Source organism: Talpa europaea (genome assembly GCF_964194135.1).
Source record: "Talpa europaea genome assembly, chromosome: X".
Lineage (NCBI taxonomy): Eukaryota > Metazoa > Chordata > Mammalia > Eulipotyphla > Talpidae > Talpa > Talpa europaea.
The window spans coordinates 67,825,656-67,845,129 of NC_140081.1; positions in this window are offsets into that span (position 1 = coordinate 67,825,656).

Genomic DNA, 19,474 nt, shown 5'->3' on the forward strand with positions numbered 1-19,474 from the left:
GAGAGGTCTGCTGCGCCATGTGGGTAGCTCCCTGGCTGGCTGGGATCGAACTCATGCTGCAGAGGCTGCGAATAGCTTCATAGTACTGTGTTTAACCCCTTGAGCCACCAGGGAGGCCCCTTTATTTGTTTTTTTTTTTTTTTGATGTTGTTGTAGTTGAGTTATATGAGTTACTTATATTTTTTGGAAATTAACCCTTATTGTATGTGTGACAAGCAATTATATTCTCCTACTCTGAGGTTGCCTTTTTGTTTTACTGGTGATTTCCTTCATGGTACAAGAACTTTTTAATTTGATGTAGTCTCATTTGCTTGTTCTTGCTTTTGTTTTGTTCATGGTTACTGTCCTCCATGCCTTTGCTTCTGCACAGGCTGTGCAGATAGTCTCTAATATTTTCTTCTAGAAGTTTTATAGTTGTAGTGTGTTAATTTCCACCTTAATTTTTGTATGTGGTATGAAGTAAAGATCAATGGTCACTTTTTTGCATATGATATCCATTTAGCGTGAGGAAGTTCCGTTCTCCATTGAATTACATTGCCACTTTTAATGAAAATCGATTGACTATGTATTTGTGGGCCTATTTCTATACCTTTTATTCTGTTCCACTGGTCTATATGTTAGTTTGTGTCAGTATCATAACTCAGTTTTTTTAATCAGTAGGTGTAGTCCTCAAATTTTTTTTCTCCTTTTCCATAGTTGCTTGGATTATTCTAGGATGACTACATTTCCATATACATTTTAGAACCAGCTTGTCAATTGCTATAAGAAAACTTTGTTGCGATTTTGATTTGGATTATATTGATTGTAAAGGTCAATCTGTGCATAATTCGCATTTTAACAATATTGAGTCTTCTAATCTATAATCCATGGTATGTCACCTGGGCTCTGTCTTCAGGGATTATAGTGCAAATGGTTGGGTTAAGGACTGTCACTACTATGTTTATAAAGTCCCTCTGGTAATTCTGCCCCAGAATCTCCTAGTTATCTCTGCATCTAGCAGGACAAAGGAAAAGGAGAGTTAACAACTTCTTCTTATTTTGGTGGTAGTCAAACAGTTTTGGCACAACTATACTCAGTCTCAAAATGATTTAGGAGAACATTGCTACCTTTCATTTCATTTAGTCCTCTCAACTATCTCTTAAAGCAATCTTCCCCCAAAATGTGATACATATGTAATACAAATGTATTACTGGTATTAAGGGAGATAGCTTTAAGTGATACACATTTATTGTATATTTATTACATATTATATATAACATATGTACATATATGTTTATATAATATATAGAGTGTATATACATGTGTATAACATATATAATACATTTATATTATATATAAATAATATATATTATTATTATATATCTCCCACCAGCAGTACAGGAGAGTTCCTTTTTCTCCACAACCTTGCCAACATTTGTTGTTGCTAGTTTTTTTAATATGTGCCATTCTCACTGGTGTAGCGATAGTGAAGGCAAAGATAAACAGCTGGGACTACATCAAATTAAAGAGCTTCTGCACAGCAAAAGAGACAGTAACAAAAACAAAGAGAAACCCCATCGACTGGGAGAAAATTTTTGCACACAACACTAATGATAAAGGACTGATCACAAAAATCTACAAAGAGCTACAATGAGACTCAACAAAAACAAAGAAAATAATCCAGTCAAAAAATGGGCAGAAGAGCTAAAAAGAAACTTCTCTGAAGAGGAAATGCAAATGGCCAACAGTCATATGAAAAAATGTTCAACATCACTTGTAATCAGGGAAATGCAAATCAAAACCACAACTATGGTTTTATAGGTAAAACTGACTTTCCATTGTCAATCAACAAAATATTTATTTACTAGGCACAGACTCAAACATACAAAGTGAATTTTGGTTCATTTTACTATGTTCATTCTTTTGGGAGGTTTGTTTGGCTGATTTGTTTTAACTTTGGTTTTACTTCACTTTATGTGTATTTGCTTATTTTTGTTTGCTTGCTTACTTTTTTAAAGCAGCACATTCTGGAACTTAGCAAGCAACTCCCACAATCTCCCCGTATTCCTCCATTTCTGCTGACTGTTGAACGCATTGCTCCCAAGGTGACAATGACTGTTAGAGATGACAAGTGTTATCTTCCCATCATAAAATTTTCCCAAACGTTAGCCATTCACGTATCATTCTTGATTTTGACACAGCAACATCATACCAGTGCTTACATTTATCCAACATACCTGTTATATTAATTCACTTTAAAAAATCACCTCCCTTTGTGCAAACTGGTCCAACCACTATGCAGAGCTGTGTGGAGATTTCTTGACCTACTAAAGTTCCATATGATCCAGTAATTTCACTCCTAGGTATTTACCCAAAGGACACAGAAACATTAATTCAAAAGGGCATCTGCACCCCTATGTTTATAGCAGCACTATTTACAATAGCTAAGCTATGGAAACAACCCATATGCCCAAAAATAGATGACTGGATCAAGAAGATGTGGTTTATATACACAATGGAATATTACTCAGCAATCAAAAAAGATAAACACATGCAGTTTGCAGCAACATGGATGGAGCTAGAAGGGATCATGCTTAGCGAAATAAGTCAGAAAGAAAAAGAAAAATACCAGATGGTCTCACTCATAGCAGTTATTTAGAAAACTAAATATGGACCAGGAAAAAGACTAATTAATACAAAGTAAAAATCAAAATCGACAAGCAACTATAAGCCAGAGACATACTACCGGGGAGAAGAAGGATTAGGGTCAAAATAAGGGGGGGTGCAATTATATGGGGAATATAACCAAAATGAAAATGCATACATTGTGCAAAAATGAAAAATGATGTAAGAATTATATAAAATAAAATATTAAAAAAAACACAGTTGTGGTACTTAGGTGACAGCAATTATTCCGACAAAATCTTCCACTAAACTCAACCACAAGACATGATTTCTTGCTGTCAAAACTTGGAGGGAATAAAGCCTATCACTCATTGAAAGATAAATTAAAGTTAACTGGTTTTGGAGAAGATATTCTCTTCCTGACTCAAATATACAAAGTGAATTTTGGTTCATTTTAATATGTTCATTCTTTTGGGAGGTTTGTTTGGCTGATTTGTTTTGACTTTGGTTTTAGTTCACTTTATGTGTATTTGCTTATTTTTGTTTGTTTGCTTACTTTTTTAAAGCAGCATGTTCTGGAACTTAGCAAGTAACTGTTGTAGTAGCGACAGACAGGAGTATTAAATGGGAGACAGAGTTGCTTCCCCTGTTTTTGGCACTTACTTCATCTACCAAATCAAGATAGCTAATGAGAATGGGTTCTGTCCCACTCCAAAGTTTCTATGAATCAGTTTCCATCAACTTGGTGGAGTTCATTAAATCCCAAACTATACATGCCATGACTCTCTTCTGACTGACTTTATTCATTTTTTTTATTGAGATAGCATTGGTTTACAACACTGTATATGATTTAGGAAAATAGGTTCACACTTTTTCAGATATATATTATTGTACTACATCCACCACCAAGTTACCCATAATCATAATCACCTGTCCCTGGCTCACTTTAAATGAACTGGGGGTAGAATAAACACTTGAAGTGTTGAGAAAGAAGGGGAAAAGTTTGGGAAGAAAAAAAATGAAGAGATTAGTTAAGTTGAGTTCTCATTTAAAAATTAGATAAAAATTTAGAATTTTTATCTAATGTCAAAACTGTCATTTTTCAATCTCTTTTTGCTTTTGTCATATTTTTGAGAAGTGACTTAGTGTGTCTGTGGACTCCCTGGCATCCCATAGGAATAAGATTACTCAGTACAATGGCAACCTGCCAAGTACAACTTGTTCTAAAACACTTTGGCTTTCAGAACTCTCATTATCAACTAAAACGTAGTATCAGTATAGCAGGAGGCAGGTTAGACTGTGATTCACAATACTATACACTGGACACCACATACCTTTTATGTGATATTTGTCATAGCCCTCCTTTTTACTTGGACTTAGTTCTTGGATTTTTAAATAATTAAATGGTACAGTGGAACAACACAAATCCTATCATCGGACATCCTTAGCAAAAGTTATCACTACCAACGTGGGTTACAGTAGCTATACTAATTGGATCTGGTAAGGATAGCAGATACTAAATCCTGAGTACTCACCTGTTAATGTTACTGATTAAAGCCAAGTGGGACAAATAGTTCTCCTTCCCTTCTCCCACCTAGCTTCTCTGTAAGAATAATTCAACAGTCTGCTGCAAACATAAAGTAGAAGGCAATAGTATAGTATTGGCAGAGATATGAATTCCCTCTCATTTGAATGTTTTTTAAAGGTTTTTTGAAGATGAACACAAAAAATGTCTCAATACTGCCCTTTGAACACTGAGGGATGGTAAATGAATGGCATGACCATAAGACCTTGTTGCTAATGGCGTCAGGTGACTGAACTACTAAGACTTTTCTCCCTCAAGTTCTGAAGAATGGAGATGAAGAGAAAGAAACATTTGTTTTCAGACATTAAACAACAGAAAGTACAGTATTTTACATCCTGAGAAAGAGAAACAAATGAAATAAACTCTGGCTTCCTGCCTAGAGGCACTTTCCAGACTATGGAACAGGAAAGTAGGATCCAAGTAGAGCATAGTGGTTTCACCAAGTTAAGGACACAGAAATTAATATTTAGGAAGATTGAGGTAGCTGGGGAGGAGAAAGTTACAAAGAGAAAGTGCTCAAAAAACCTGCCTAGAGGTCCCCTAGAATCTGTTGCTAAATAATAATCCTTGCATGCATTAGGTGAAACTCTGAGTCTAGGTAATAAATGACCAGGGAACTATGAATTAAACAATTCTGTGTTCGCATAGAACTGGCAGACATCCAGGTTCCTACCAGCCAGAGTAAAGAGACCTCATTTAGCACCCAGGGTTCCCTGTCGGATAAAAGAGAGCCAGGAAGGACCATGCCTTACTAGTAGGACTGAATTAACAAAGAATAAAGACTATCGTAGACCCTTCTCATGTTTTAAGAATAAAGTTCTGAAAGGATCAAGGTAACATGCAAGTAAGTCAAGTGTCTCCCAGAACAAATCTGAACAGTTTTTTTTTAAATATTAAAAAAACTCACACTCAACAATGTAACATTTACAATTTCACTTCCAATTTAAAAAAATTAAACATGTAGTTATTAAATAGGACCCATAACAGTTAAAAATTCAGTTCTTAGGGGCCTCCCTGGTGGCGCAGGTGGTTGAGTGCAGTGCTATGAAGTTGTCTGCAGCCGCTGCAGTGCCACTTCGATCCCCGCCAGCCTCGGAGCAACCCAATGGCAAGCAGACCTCTCCTCTCGCCCACTGCTGCCCTCAGCAGTGTATTTCTTCAATCTGCCTGTTCTGTTCCCCACTCTGTCTCTGGTGAATCTTCTCACCCTCCACATCTCTGGCCTACACCCCAGTTCTTCATGCAAAAATAAAAATATATATAAATAAATAAAATAATAATGTAAACATCTTTAAAAAAAAGAAGTAGGAGAACAATACTGTGATAACAAAGAGAGAGACCAGGGCAGGGTGGTAAAGAGTTTTAAATATTGTCAATAGGTCAAGTAGTTTATCCTACTAAAGGAAAATAGGTCATTTGGTCTGGTTCAATTATTCATCTGTCCCCTAGTGAAAATAGCTTCACCAGATAATAGCAGACACCACATTGAGTAATAAGTCAGAGACAAAGGAATAGAGCCATTGAGGACAAACTGCTCTTTTCAACGAGCTTAGCTGTGAAGAAAATTAAGGGAATAAGAGGAGAGCTTGAGGGAGAGACACTCTTGAGGGAAAGTGATTTATTTAAGATAGAATTTGAGCATGTTTGTAGGCAAAAGGGGGAAATTCAGTGCAAAAAAAAAAGAGGGACTGAAGATATAGATCTAAATAAGGAGAATAATTAATCGAGTAATGACTTGTGTGAAAATTGTTCCACTCATGATCTGCCTTGGAAAAGGTAAGGACATGTCTCCTTCTAAGACAAGAGGAAAGGAAATAAATACAGGACAGTTAGTTTAGGGCACTTCTAGGCGGCTTTTAATTTCTCTGTGAAGGAGGCAAGAGGAAGCACGTATTTACGGGTCTTAAGGAGAATGGGATAAATGACTATGACAGACATTAATGACAAAGAAAAGAAAAAACTGATTAGAATAAAAGCAGAAATTTTAGTTAGCAATTTTGAGAGGATGTAAAGTTGGAGGTCTTAGATTTGGAAATAGTTCCCATCATTCTCTTCATGCTATTTTCTTCAGTAGAACTCTGCAACCTAGAATTGAAAGTAAAGAAAATGGACATTTATATTCATTTGGTATTAAATATTTGCAGAGCAGAGGTGATGGAATGGCAAGTAGGTGAGGAAGTTAAGAACAGAAGTGAGGGCTTTAGGAGTGAGAATTTGCTCCAACATTGCATAGAATGTAAAACCAGAAAGGAGTGAACAACTTTGAGAGTAGAGAAGGGTCAGTGACCTGGGAGTCTCAAAGATATTGAAGAACAAACTTACTATAAATGAGGGAATTGAGAGGAGGAAGATTAGGATTTTTTGATCAGAGACTGAAATATCTGAATTCAAGTTTCTGGAGGAAGACCAGTTCTTTAAGATGATAAGCTGTAGATGTCATTACTGAACTGCTAAATAGTAGGGGTGAAATTTGTTGGAGCTGAATGAACTCAAGAAATTGTAAGGCTACATTATTAAAGTTATCTAGTGAATTAGTCAGAATAATTACAGACAAACAAGTAATAAGATATAAACCTGGAGATATCAACAGGTTAACAACAAGGTTTTTGTGTGCTTTCTACTTGTCATGGGCACAGGGGAAAATCCCCCCTCCCCATCTTGGTTCTCTTTGGGTTGGGTATATCATCAGGACTTTGATGTGTCCCCAAATGAGTTTGTTGCTGGTGCGGCGAGGGCTGGTCAATCTTAACTCTTTGCTGGAACCCAGAGTGATCCTATATGTGATGAAACGGAAAAATAACCTCTCCCACAGGTAAAAAGTTCTACAGGTCCCAGCCAGGTTGGTACTTACAAGTGGTGGTGGTACAAGACCGAAGACTTAGGGCTAGGTTCTGCTGGGATAAAATGTTTTACTGTTGTGAAGCCAGAAGAACTAGGAATGAAATGTTGTTCAACAGCTGTTAGGCTGGAGGAATTTGTAATATAAGAAATTAGAGCTTTGTATTTTTGTTTTTATGGGGGCAGGTTACTCTCTAGATACCCCCTTCTTTGTTTTAAAATAAAATTATAAAGTAGCTTAATTAAATTTATTTTATATTTTCACTTTTTCTGCCCTGTTAAGCTCACCAAGTTTCTGTGCAAAAATTCTTAAAGTTGAGCTTAAAACTATTTCAAGCTATGTGTGTCCCACCCCTATTAGCTCCAGAATTGATATCACAAACTGTTGATTATGACATAAGAGGCCTGAATTAGGAGTACAAGGAGCCAGAGCTCACCTTCTGCTGGTCTGAAGCTGCTTGAAGTCAGGGGCACAAACAGAAGAGGAAACGCGGGATGCTGTGGGAGCACAAAGTGAGATGATCTGATCTGGTCTGTGACTAAGCAAAGAGCCTCTCTGAGATATGAAGGGTGAGTAGGAGATATTGTAGACTCAGAGCAGACAGAGCATGTACTGTGTTTAGAAACTGTACAAATCCAGGCAAATTTGGAGTATAGAGCTATTGAAAATAATAGTGTGAGAAGAGGCAAGAGTGTTGGGCAAGGTTCAGAGTTTGGGAGAGTAGCATAAGGAAGACCATCTTTCTTAACTGAATAGAATGCAAGTATGATACCTTAGATTATTATCTTATCAATAATAGACCAGATACTGACTTAAATATTTCACAGACACTAGCTCATTCTCCTGTTTATTCCCATGCTATGAGGTAGATCCTATCATTATCCTCATATTAGAGATGAGGAAACTAAGAAATAGAGAGGTTAAGTAACTTGCTCAAGATCATACAGCAACAGAACTGAGACCCAAACACAAGGTATCTGGCTCCAGAGCTTGTGTTCCTAAACACTCCATAAACTGCCTTTTAGGACAAGTAAAAAAATATTTTCTTTAGAACTGTTAGTGGCAATAGTTCAAAGACAAGGAAAATTTACAATATAGAGGCATCGGACACCGGGATGCTCCTTGAATAGCCAGAGGCTCACGAAAATCCACCAAAAGGTAAAAAGACATGAACTCATATATGTGCATAAACACACACACAAAGTTTAAGTTTTGTTAGAAGAGACACTTGGTTACTTTTGATTGTGCAAAGATGAAATAGATGTATTCTTCCTATTCCTTCCAATTAAATACACATGAAACCCTGAATATTGTGTATGAAACAAAAATGTGAAGACTGAGAGTTCGTGAAGAAGGCAGATTGGCTGAACAACCAAAGAATGACATAGTAGTAAGTTCCTCGGTTTTCTTTTTGAAATACTGTCTTTAGGGACAAAATATATGGACCTCAAAGTATTATGTTATGTGAAATAAGTCAGAAAATGAAAGACAGATATCAGATGGTTTCATCTGTGGAATATAAATAACCAAAAACATACACAGGCAAAATACAGCAGGAATAAATTTTGGTCTTAGTGAAACAAGGGGAAGGAGGGGGGGATAGGGTAGTGAGGAGCTAGGGTATTGGCAAAGGTGATGTGGTGGAGGGTGAGTGGAACATGCACACATATGGAAGAGTGAAAATGTAACTTCAAAATAAAAATAGAAAGTACTTGAATTAAAAAAAAACATAAAAAGGAAACAACCTAAATATTATGCCTTATACAAAAACTAACTCAAATGGTACATGGACTCAACTGTACACTGTCAAACTATAAAACTTTTAGAAAAGCACGTAGAAAAAGAATCTTCAGAATCTAGGGCTTAACAGAGTTAATAGACTTGACACCAAAATCATGCATCGGAAGAGGAAAAATGAATTAGGTCTCACAAAATTGTCTTTTGTTTTCAGAAAGACCCTGTGAAGTGGATGAAGGGAAAAGTCATTGACTGGGAGAACATGCTTGAAATATGTTTGAAAATCAAACATGGAACAAAAGACTCAGATCCAGAATATATAATGAATTCTCTAAACTCAATAGTAATTCTCTAAACTCAGACAAATAATCCAGTTAGAAAATTGGCAAAAGATGAGGAGCCATTTGACTGCAAGGATATGCAGATTGGATACAAGCACATGAAAAGGTGCTCAACATCATTAGCCACTGAGAACATGCAAATTAAAACTGCAATAAGATATCACTACAAACGAACAACAGAAGTAGACTAAAATAGAAAATAACACCAAATATTGGTAAGGATACAGAGAAACTGGACCACTCATACACTGCTGGTAGGAATGTAAAGTGGTACAGTCACTGGAAAACAGTTTTCAAATTTCTTAAGGTACTAAACATGTAACTACTATACAATCCAGCAATCATGATCCTGGACTTCAATCACAGAGAAATGAAAACTTACATTCATAAAAATCCTATACGCAAATATTCATAGCAGCTTTATTTTTCATAGGCAAAAAGTGGAAAGAACTCAGATGTCCTTCAGTAGAGTGAATGGATAAAACCCTGGTACATCCATACCATAAATATTACTCAGCAATAAAAAGTAACAGACTTGGTTCAGGCAACAAATGGATTCAGAGAACTGTGCTAAGTGAAAAAAGCCAATCTTTAAAAGGTTACATACTGTGAGATTCCACTTAACTTCTGGTTTAAATGACAAAATTATATAAATGGAGAATATATTAGGGATTGTCAAAGGAGGGCAGGAAGGAAGTAGGTGTGACAATAAAAAGGTAAAATGAGAAATCATCATGGTGATATAAATTGTATCAATGTGAATATCCTGCATAAAGGTACCATAGTTCTGAAGGATGTTACTGTTAGGGAAAACAATCTCTTTGTATTATTTCTTATTGCTACATGATGATCTATAATTATGTCAAAATTCAATGTTTAATTAAGAGATATTTGGATTGTTGAATGATCATTAGAAAAATAAAAGACAAGTCATTGGGAACATCAACATATGTTTCTTAAATACAGCACATATTTTAAAATATTTTATTGTCACTGCTGTTACGTTCTTTGGCACTCTGTCATCTTCAAGATGTTACATATTATTATTACTTTCTCTTGAAATTCTGAGTATCTTACTAGTCATTCTTTTTTTTTAAAGATTTATGTATGTATGTATGTATGTATGTATGTATGTATGTATGTATGTATACAAGCACTGGGTACAGTCAGAAGCGCGAGAGGGTGAGAGAATTCACCAGAGCCAGAGCAGGGAGCAGAGCAGGCAGAAGGACTGAAGTACACTGCTGAGGGGAGCAGCGGGCGGCAGGAGAGGTCTGAGCGCCATGCGGGACCCTCCTCTGGTGGCCGGGGAGCAGCCGGGATCGAACCGGCACCGCAGAGGCTGCAGGCAGCTTTGCAACCCAGCGCTCAACCGCTGCGCCACAGGGGAGGCCCACTAATCATTCTTATAGGTCTCTTAATCTTCCTTATCTTCAGATTTGACCACATAGTAAAATTTTTTCTGAGGGGCAGGAATAGGAGTCAGGATAACATTGCCTTGAAAAATGAATACAATGAAAAGAAAACTAATGTGGAACTTAAGAAACTGCATCTAATCCCAGTTTTATAACTAATTAGCAGGGTAATCTAGGAAAATCTACTTACGCTCTTGTAATCTCAGCTAACTCATCTATAGGAGAATGACCTCTAAGTTACTCTTTAGTTCTGACATTTTAGGAAATCAAAGGGTGGCTGCCCTGGGAGAGTATTTTCCCCACTGTGAGTTAATTGGACCAACTATGGGAATCCTACTTCAGGTCCTACATGCCTGTAATGACTATCTCCTCTCCAGAAATCACTGTGGTTTTAGCGTCCGTTCTGTCTGCTAGAAATAATGCAAATGATGTTGCAGATATGCTATTTTGTGTAGATGTTAGGGAAAAACTCTTGAACATCCCAGAATAGTGAATGGGGTGAGATAAAAATTTTATGATATAAAAATTTTCAGGTCCACATGAAAAATATTCATCATCACTTATCACCAGAGAAATGAAAATCAGAACCTCAATGAGATACCACCTCACACCTGTGAGAATCTAAGAATCAAAGAATCTAGAAACAAGTATTGGTGAGGGTGTGGACAAAAAGGAACCCTTGGGCCTCCCCTGTGGCGCAGCGGTTGAGCGCTGGGTTGCGAAGCTGCCCACAGCCTCTGCGGCGCCAGTTCGATCCTCGGATGCTCCCCAGCCACTGGAGGAGGGTCTCACATGGTGCGCAGACCTCTCCTGCCACCCGCTGCTCCCCTCAGCAGTGTACTTCAGTCCTTCTGCCTGCTCTGCTCCCTGCTCTGGCTCTGGTGAATTCTCTCACCCTCCCGCGCTTCTGACTGTACCCAGTGCTTGAAGAGAGAGAGAGAGAGAGAGAGAGAGAAAGGGAGAGAGAGAGAGAGAGGGAGAGAGAGAGAGAGAGAGAGGGAGAGAGAGAGAGAGAGAGAGAGAAAGAGAGAAAGAAAGAAAGAAAGAGAGAAAGAAAGAAAGAAAGAAAGAAAGAAAGAAAGAAAGAAAGAAAGAAAGAAAGAAAGAAAGAAAGAAAGAAAGAAAGAAAGAAAGAAAGAAAGAAAGAAAGAAAGAAAGAAAGAAAGAAAGAAAGAGAAAGAAAGCAACCCTTGTACACTGTTGGTAGGAATGTACACTCATGCAGCCCCTGTGGAAAATAGTATGGAGGTTTCTCAAAATATTAAAAAGAGATCTAATATATAGCCCAGCAATTCTGCTCCTGGGTATCTACCTGAAGAATGCAGAAACACTAATTTGAAGGGATAGATGCACTGCTATGTTCATTACAGAACTAAAAAAAAAGAAGATGAAAGCCTGCCATTTGTGACAACATGGATGAAGCTGGAGGGGATTATGTTAAGTGAAATAAGTCAGAAGGAAAATGACCAAAAAATGATGATTCCATTCACAAGTATAAACAAACCGAGAAAACTAAACCAAGAAAATCCTAGAAGTCTGACTGCAGAATTAAGGCTACCAAAGGGGGAAAGAGAGGGTGGGAAGCAAAGTAGAGAGGATACGTAGTGGACTATGGGTTTATGGGTGCTCTGATGATGGGCAAATGTGTAGTTGACGCTGATCTCTGTCAATCACAATGGCGAGCAGTACTTGGGAAGAAGCTAGGTGCCTTGAACCCACACCATTTCCAAGAAATTCCTTTTGAATGGTAATTTCCACCTTAGGCTCCTGAAATTGGAGCTAGGGCCCAGATAGACAGGATTCTGCCTCACCTTCAGCAGTGACCCAGAGAATAAAGAAGTAGGGGTGTGTGTGTGTGTGGGTGTGTGTGTGTGTGTGCGCGTGCACACACACACACATACAAGAGCAACAGGCAGATGTTCACACATAATACAACAGCTTTCTAATTAATATTCCCAATCTCTTTTCCTCAATACATCTTCCTCTTTGCTTCCCAGTGCATTCAGAATAAAGTCTTAATGATCTAGCATGGCTTTTTGGCACCTTCCGGGTTTGAAGTCAACCTATCTAAATCGAACCGCTTATGCAGTTATAGCTTAACCATCTATCCCATATTACTCCTTGATCCAACCACATGCTATTGCACAAATTACTTAGCAACCCCAACCTATGCATTTTAGACAACATATTTATTTTCCTACCACAGATCTCCCAGACCCTTTCGTTCTGAAGTCTCACTTCTCTACTCTAGTTGGTGCAGATTTACTCCCACCTTTAAATTCCTGCTCCAAAATAAATCCATCAATGGCTCCTTATCCCCTAAAGAAAAGGTTCAAATTCAATGAAAAAAAAAATAAAGCCCACTAAACCCTGTTAGGATCTGGGACCTACCAATAACAAACCCTAGAAATCTGACTGTAGAACTGAGGCTACCAGAACTGGAGGGGGAAGGGAGGGAACAAAGTGTAGAGGGAGCACAATAGATTATACTGAAGGACTATGGGTATTTTGGTGGTGGGTGTGGGGTATCGAACACCTGAAGGGGGAGATGCTATACTTCTCAATTACAATTTTGTAAACCAGTGTTACCTCAATTAAGAAGAAATATCTGCAATCATGTATATTCACTCTTGTATCTGTCAAAAATTGCCTCATGCAGTGTCTGGCATAGGATAGATGCTCCGTCAATATTTGATGACCAAAATGAGTACATAAATGAAATGAAAAATAAATCTTGCAATGTCAGAAATAGGATGAAGTTCAAAGAGTGTAGCTTCAAGAATGTTACTCAGCATTCTTGATTTACAGATAAGGATAATGAAGCTTGGGAAGTTTAACCTAAGTCAATGCTTATCCTAACACTGTACTATACTGAACTTTTGTCAATATCAGAATGGGTCTTCTAAAGTAGAATGTGATGTTGGTTGAACAACTTTAAATATAAAAACATGAAGTGTCCAGGGATGGAACACATTTGTCTTGGTTAACTCTAAAAAATATTTCAATTTGGCACAGTACAATGTAAAAACAAACAAACAAAAAACACCCAGTGGTATTGTGATAGTGTAATCTCCAGAGGAAGCTGGGAGTTTCAGGTTCCCTGCCCAACATAATGAAGGGTGGAGCTGAGCAGGCAAGGGGAGGCTGCAGAGGAGACTTGGGAGAAGACTTGGAGGAGACATGTAGAGCAGAGAGACGTGTGAAGAAAAAGCCATGCTTGCTTCTTGGCCTTGGGCTTGCACCAGGGACTTGGGAGACTTGGGAGGAAACACTTGGAAGAGACATAGGTGAGAGATCCATGGGAGGCTGACAACGGCAGCCTTTCTCTTGATTTGTAGTTTGATTTTGCTCTTTTCTTTCCAGACTTTTCTGTTACCTTCTGCCCCTTACCTATGGTTCCCTGCCAGAAGGTGCCTTAGACTTGTGGAAGGCTTTCGGCCCCAGTGGCCCCACTTTGGGCCAACCCTGTTTGGCTGGACATTTACCTTCGAGGGGATGGGCGACATTGTTTCGTTGGGAAATTATTATCCTTCCTTCTTCTCTCTATGCTATGCACACTAATTCTATTAAAGTTCATTTCTATTAAAGGTCTTGCACACTAAGAAAATGAGTTGTCTTTATGTGGTGGATGGCAGAATGCATTTAGAACATGCAAGTTTGGGGGTCTTAGGGTGCCCCTCAGTCTGCCCACTAACAGTATTTCCCTCCTTCTTAGTAAAACTTTTTAAAGGGCTGGAATCATTTTCTTCAATTATGCTTACAGAATATAATGGAGATGGGAAACAACGGGTTTGAAAAAGAGGGGGGTCTCCCTGGTGGCACAGGTAGTTGAGCGCAGTGCTGTGAAGCTGTCTGCATGCAGCGCGGGTTCAATCTGGCCTTGCCGGGGAGCTCCCCACACGGCGTGGCAGACCTCTCCTGTCTCTCCCGCTGCTCCCCTCAGCAGTGTATTTCTGTCAGTCTGCCTGTTCTGTTCCCCCTCTGTCTCTGGTGAATCCTCTCACCCTCCCGCACATCGGGCCTGTACCCCGGTTCTTAAAAAAAGGGGAGGCAAAAATTGACTCATGATGTTAGATGCAATGTAGCGTCCACTAAACAGCATATGGTGCCTACAATTTGGACTCGCTGGGAAGACTGTGTCAGGAGTTGACTCTCTCATGGAACCCAGGACAGAGTAGCATACTGCTTGGTATTTTTAGAATGCCCAGCTCTCTAGGAAACCCACTCCACCTGATAATAACTTTATCTTCCTCTTCTTATTCAAGAGATAACACAACATGAGGGGGGGTCTTCAGATGAAGAACCAGGAATATTTGAAATGTAGCCTGCATCTTCTAAGTTTCTCCAGAGATAGATATAGATTTGGAGGAAATGGATACTCTTTTCCTAGATACACTTAGGCCTTGGTGGCCACCCTTCTCCATGGGATACCACATGATTTCTCAGCACTTTGAAGTCATGACTGCAAAGGCCCTTCTCAAGGTGGAAGTAACCCTTGAGGGTTTAACCCTTGAGGTGATTTAACAATTCAGAAGTATGTACATATGTTGGTAAAACGGGGGAGACCCTGATTATAGAATGTATCGAATATTTCATAGACATACTTTTCTGTATCCCCAAACTCCTTTCGTATGGATGGTGGAAAGGACAGAGGTGGTTCTGTTATATTTGTATGGAGCTAGAAGTCAGCTTGGTAGGGAGGTAAAAACCCAGCTGGAGTTTTCAGAGGACTCTGGTTCCACAGAATTTTCATCTTTTCAGGCAGATTAAAAGTCAGGGTTATGATAAAAGTTCTGAGCTTAGGCAAGAGCCAGAGTGGCAGGAAAGGCTGCACTTTTCCAAGCGCCTTGGCTCCAAGCAGCCTGTGCTGTAAGCAGCCTCAGGCAGTAAGTAGGCAGGCACAATCTGAATTCCCACCAGAGGTTTATTGACACTAAAGGATAGCAAACCTATATTTGCGCAATGTTTTCCAGAAAGAAAAGAATAGAAGGAGGAAGAGAGAGGAAAGTCACTGGAGCATGGAAAAAAAAAAAAAAAGACTGATTTCACATCTAGATGTTGGATGGTGTTCTGTCCTACTTAGAACTAGAGTTTTTTAAGGGCTAGGACCATGTCTTATTGATTCCTCTATCTGACTCCCTGTCCCTGCCTACCTCACTGTCTGGCATGTGGCAGATGCTTAGTAAATATTTACAGACACACAAAAACAGATGTATGAACTGAGCAGGAGAGTGGAGGTGGGGGAGTGTTTGAGGTTCTCTCTAGCCCAGGAAAACATAACTGGGTCATGACCTTTACTTTTTATATTTTCCCAGAGGGAAAGAGTAGCAGTGACTTTAAACTTTAAAAACACTGCCGGAGCCTCCCTGGTGGCACAAGGGGTTAAACACAGCACTTTGAAGCAATCTGCTTCTTCTGCAGCATGAGTTCGATCCCCCAGCCAGGGAGCAACCCACATGGCGCAGCAGAACTCTCCTGTCTGGCCCACTGCTCCCCTCAGCAGTGTATTTCAGTCATTCTTCCTGTTCTGTTCCCCGCTCTGTTTCTGGTGAATCCTCTCACCACCCACACCTCTGGCCTGTACCCCAGTTCTTGCATACATAAATGAATAAATCTTTAAAAAAAATAAAAACACTGCCATACAGCTTGAGCTGTATGGATAAGTGTTTGAATTGGAATATGTAGGTTGTAAACATCCAGTTATATCAGAAATTTAACTATTTTCTTTACTTATCATTATTTTTTCCTTTACAGACTTGTTGAGATTTGATTAACATGCAATGGACTGGACATATTTAAGGTGTATGAATATTTCTATCTATCTATCTATCTTCTATCAAATCTCCATGAAAGCATCACAACAATGAAGATAGTGAATGTATCCACAATCACCAAAAGTTTCCTAATGTTCCTTTGCAGGCCTTCCTTCCTGCTCCTCCCTCACATAGACAACCACTGATCTGCTTTCTTTCACTACAGATTAGTTTGCATTTTCTAGAGTTTTACATAATTTGAATTACACAGTATGTACTCTTATTGGTCTTGTCTCTGTTACTAAATATCATTATTTTGAGATTCAAATATGTTGTAGCATGTGTCAGTAGATCGTTCACTTTTATTGTTTTGTGCTATTCCATTGTATAGATAGACCAGATTTTCTTTTTCCATTTACTGCTCATGTTCACCTAGGTTGCTTCCAGTTTTTGTTTATTATCAATAATGCTACTAGAAATAATCATGTATGCATCTGTATGGACATAAGCTTTTGTTTTGATGGGTAAGTACTCAGGAGAGGAATGACTGGATCATAAATTAAGTACACAGTTTTTTAAGAAATTGCCAAATTGCTTTTCAAACTGGTTGAAGCATGTTACATCTCCACCAGGAGCAGATGAGCATTCCAGTTCCTTTTCATCCTCTCCATCACTTTCTATAGTCAGTTTAAAAACTTTAAATCATCCTAATATTGTGTAATGGTGTCTAATTGTGGTTTTAATTTACATTTCCTTAATGACTAATTAACATGAGCATCCATTCATGTGTGCGTTTGCTATGACATATCTCTTTATGAAGTATCTGTTCAGATCTTTACCTTTTTAAAGCTTAAGTTGCTCATTTTATTATTGTTGAATTTTTAAGTTTCTTTATATATTCTTGATACAGTTCCTTTATCACTACATGAATCATAAAGATTTTCTTTCATTTGGCATTTTCTCTTTTCATTCTCTTTATATTATCTTTCACAGAACAGAAGCTTTTACTTTGAGTTTTGATGAAGTCCAACTTAATTGATTTGTTCTCTATGTAATGCTTTTGGTGTTATGTCCAAGAAATATTTACATAAAACAAGGACACAATGATTTTATCCTAAGTTGATGCCAGAAAACCTATAGATTTAGCTTTTACATTTAGGTAGATAAATGTAATAAGTTAATGTTTGTGTGTGGTGCGAGATATGGATCAGTGTTCGTATTTTTTGTATTTGGAAACCCATTGTTCTAGCACCATTTGTTGAAAACATTCTCTTTTTGCCAGCAAATTGCTTTGTACCTTTGTCAAAAATCGGTTGTCCATATATGTGTGTGTCTATTTCTGGACTCACCATTCTGTTACATTAATTAATTGTTCATCTTTATGCCAGTACCACACAGTCTTGATTATAATGCCTTTATAATAAGTCTTGAAGCTGGATAGTGTTGGTTTCCCAACTTTGTTCTTCCTAAAAAGTTGTTTTAGCTATTCTAGGAGGTTTGAATTTCCATAAAAATTTTAGAATAAGGTTATCAATTATTACAGGAAAGGGCGCTGGGGTTTTTGTTGGGAGTGTATTGGATCCATAGATCATTTAGGGAGGACTGACATCTTAAAAATGCTGAGTCTTCTGACCTAGTGAACAAAGTATATTTCTCTAATTATTTAGGTCCTTAATTTCTCTCAGTGACATTTTGTGGTTTTCAGAGTGCAAATTCAGTGTATCTTTTGTTGACTTTATCATAAAGCATTTAATATTTTTATGTCATAATAAATTGTCTTTTTTGCAATTTAATTTCCTATTCACCATTGCTAAGATATAGAAGTGCAAATGATTTTGTATATTAATCTTGTATCCTGCAACTAGACTGAAATCATTTATGAGCTCTAACGGTTCATATGTGAATGTTACAATTTTCCATATACAAGATTATGTTAAATGTGAATGAAAAGAAAATTACTTCTTCTCTTGCAACATTGATGCCTTTTATTCTTTATTCCTATTTGATTAATAAGGCCGGGTCTTAGAGAAGAGCATGGCAGAGAGATTTCATGCCATCTCCTTGCGGAATCTGAGCATGCCACTTTCCTAGCACATCAATGTGCTAGAATAATCTCTGAACTTCGTATTTCTGAGTTTTATATGGGGCTTTAGAACTCCATCCGTAGGCCCGTTTCCCTCACTGAATAAAAGGGGAGGGGAGTGAAACTTACAACACTCTAGGCACATAGCTGGTTTTTCTTGCAACCTGTCCATATCCCAAAACTATCTGGTCCACCTTCCCAGTGAATCATCTAGTTAACATAACAAAGACACTCTAATCACTCTGTTAATTCCAAGAACTTTTGAAGCTTTGTGCCAAGAATGGAGGACAAATTTGAAGTATATATTTTTATTATAATAAACCATCTATGTTAGTGACACCAGATTTCATTTTCTCTGGTCGTCAAAAAGACAGCTTTACATAAGCCATCTCATAAGGTTCTAAGCTCATTGTAGCCAGAAACCAGGTAAAATATCTGTCTCAAGTATTTTCTTGATTTCCTTGGAATGTAGTAGGTATTCCAAAAATATTTATTGAGAGGAGAGGAGAAAGAAAGAAAAAGAGGAAGAGGGGGAGAAGAGAAAGAAGAAAAGTATAAAAAAAGAGGAAAGGAGGGAAAGAAGGAAAAACATAGTGTCTTCAAGGAAATGTCAATCCAGTAAACAGATAAATCATTTTAACACAATCTAGAGGATGGAGTAAGTCCAGAAAAATGAATATGAGCCAAATAAAGATAGAAAGGATGTGGGTACCAATCGGAGGACTTATCTTGAGTATAGAAAGATGAATGAAATAAATAATTCTTCATGTTAACTGACTCTCTTTTTCTTATTCTTTTTTTTAAATTTTTATTAAAGTACCATTGGTTTACATCCGTGCTTTGAAAGTTTAGGATTTCCCCACTCTGGTGTAGTCACAGAAGTGCACCCACCATCAAAGCACCCATAGTCCTCCACCATAGTCCACCATGCTCCTTCTCCACCTTGCTCTCACCCCTCTCCCTCCCCTTTTGGATGCTTCAATTCTATGGATTTCAAGAGTTTGTTTTAAAGTTTGTCTTTGACCCTTTGTTTGTTTTTTCTATATTCCACATGTAAGTGAACTGATTCTTTTATTTTTTTTATCCACTCTTACCAGTTCTCTTCCTGTGGCTTTTA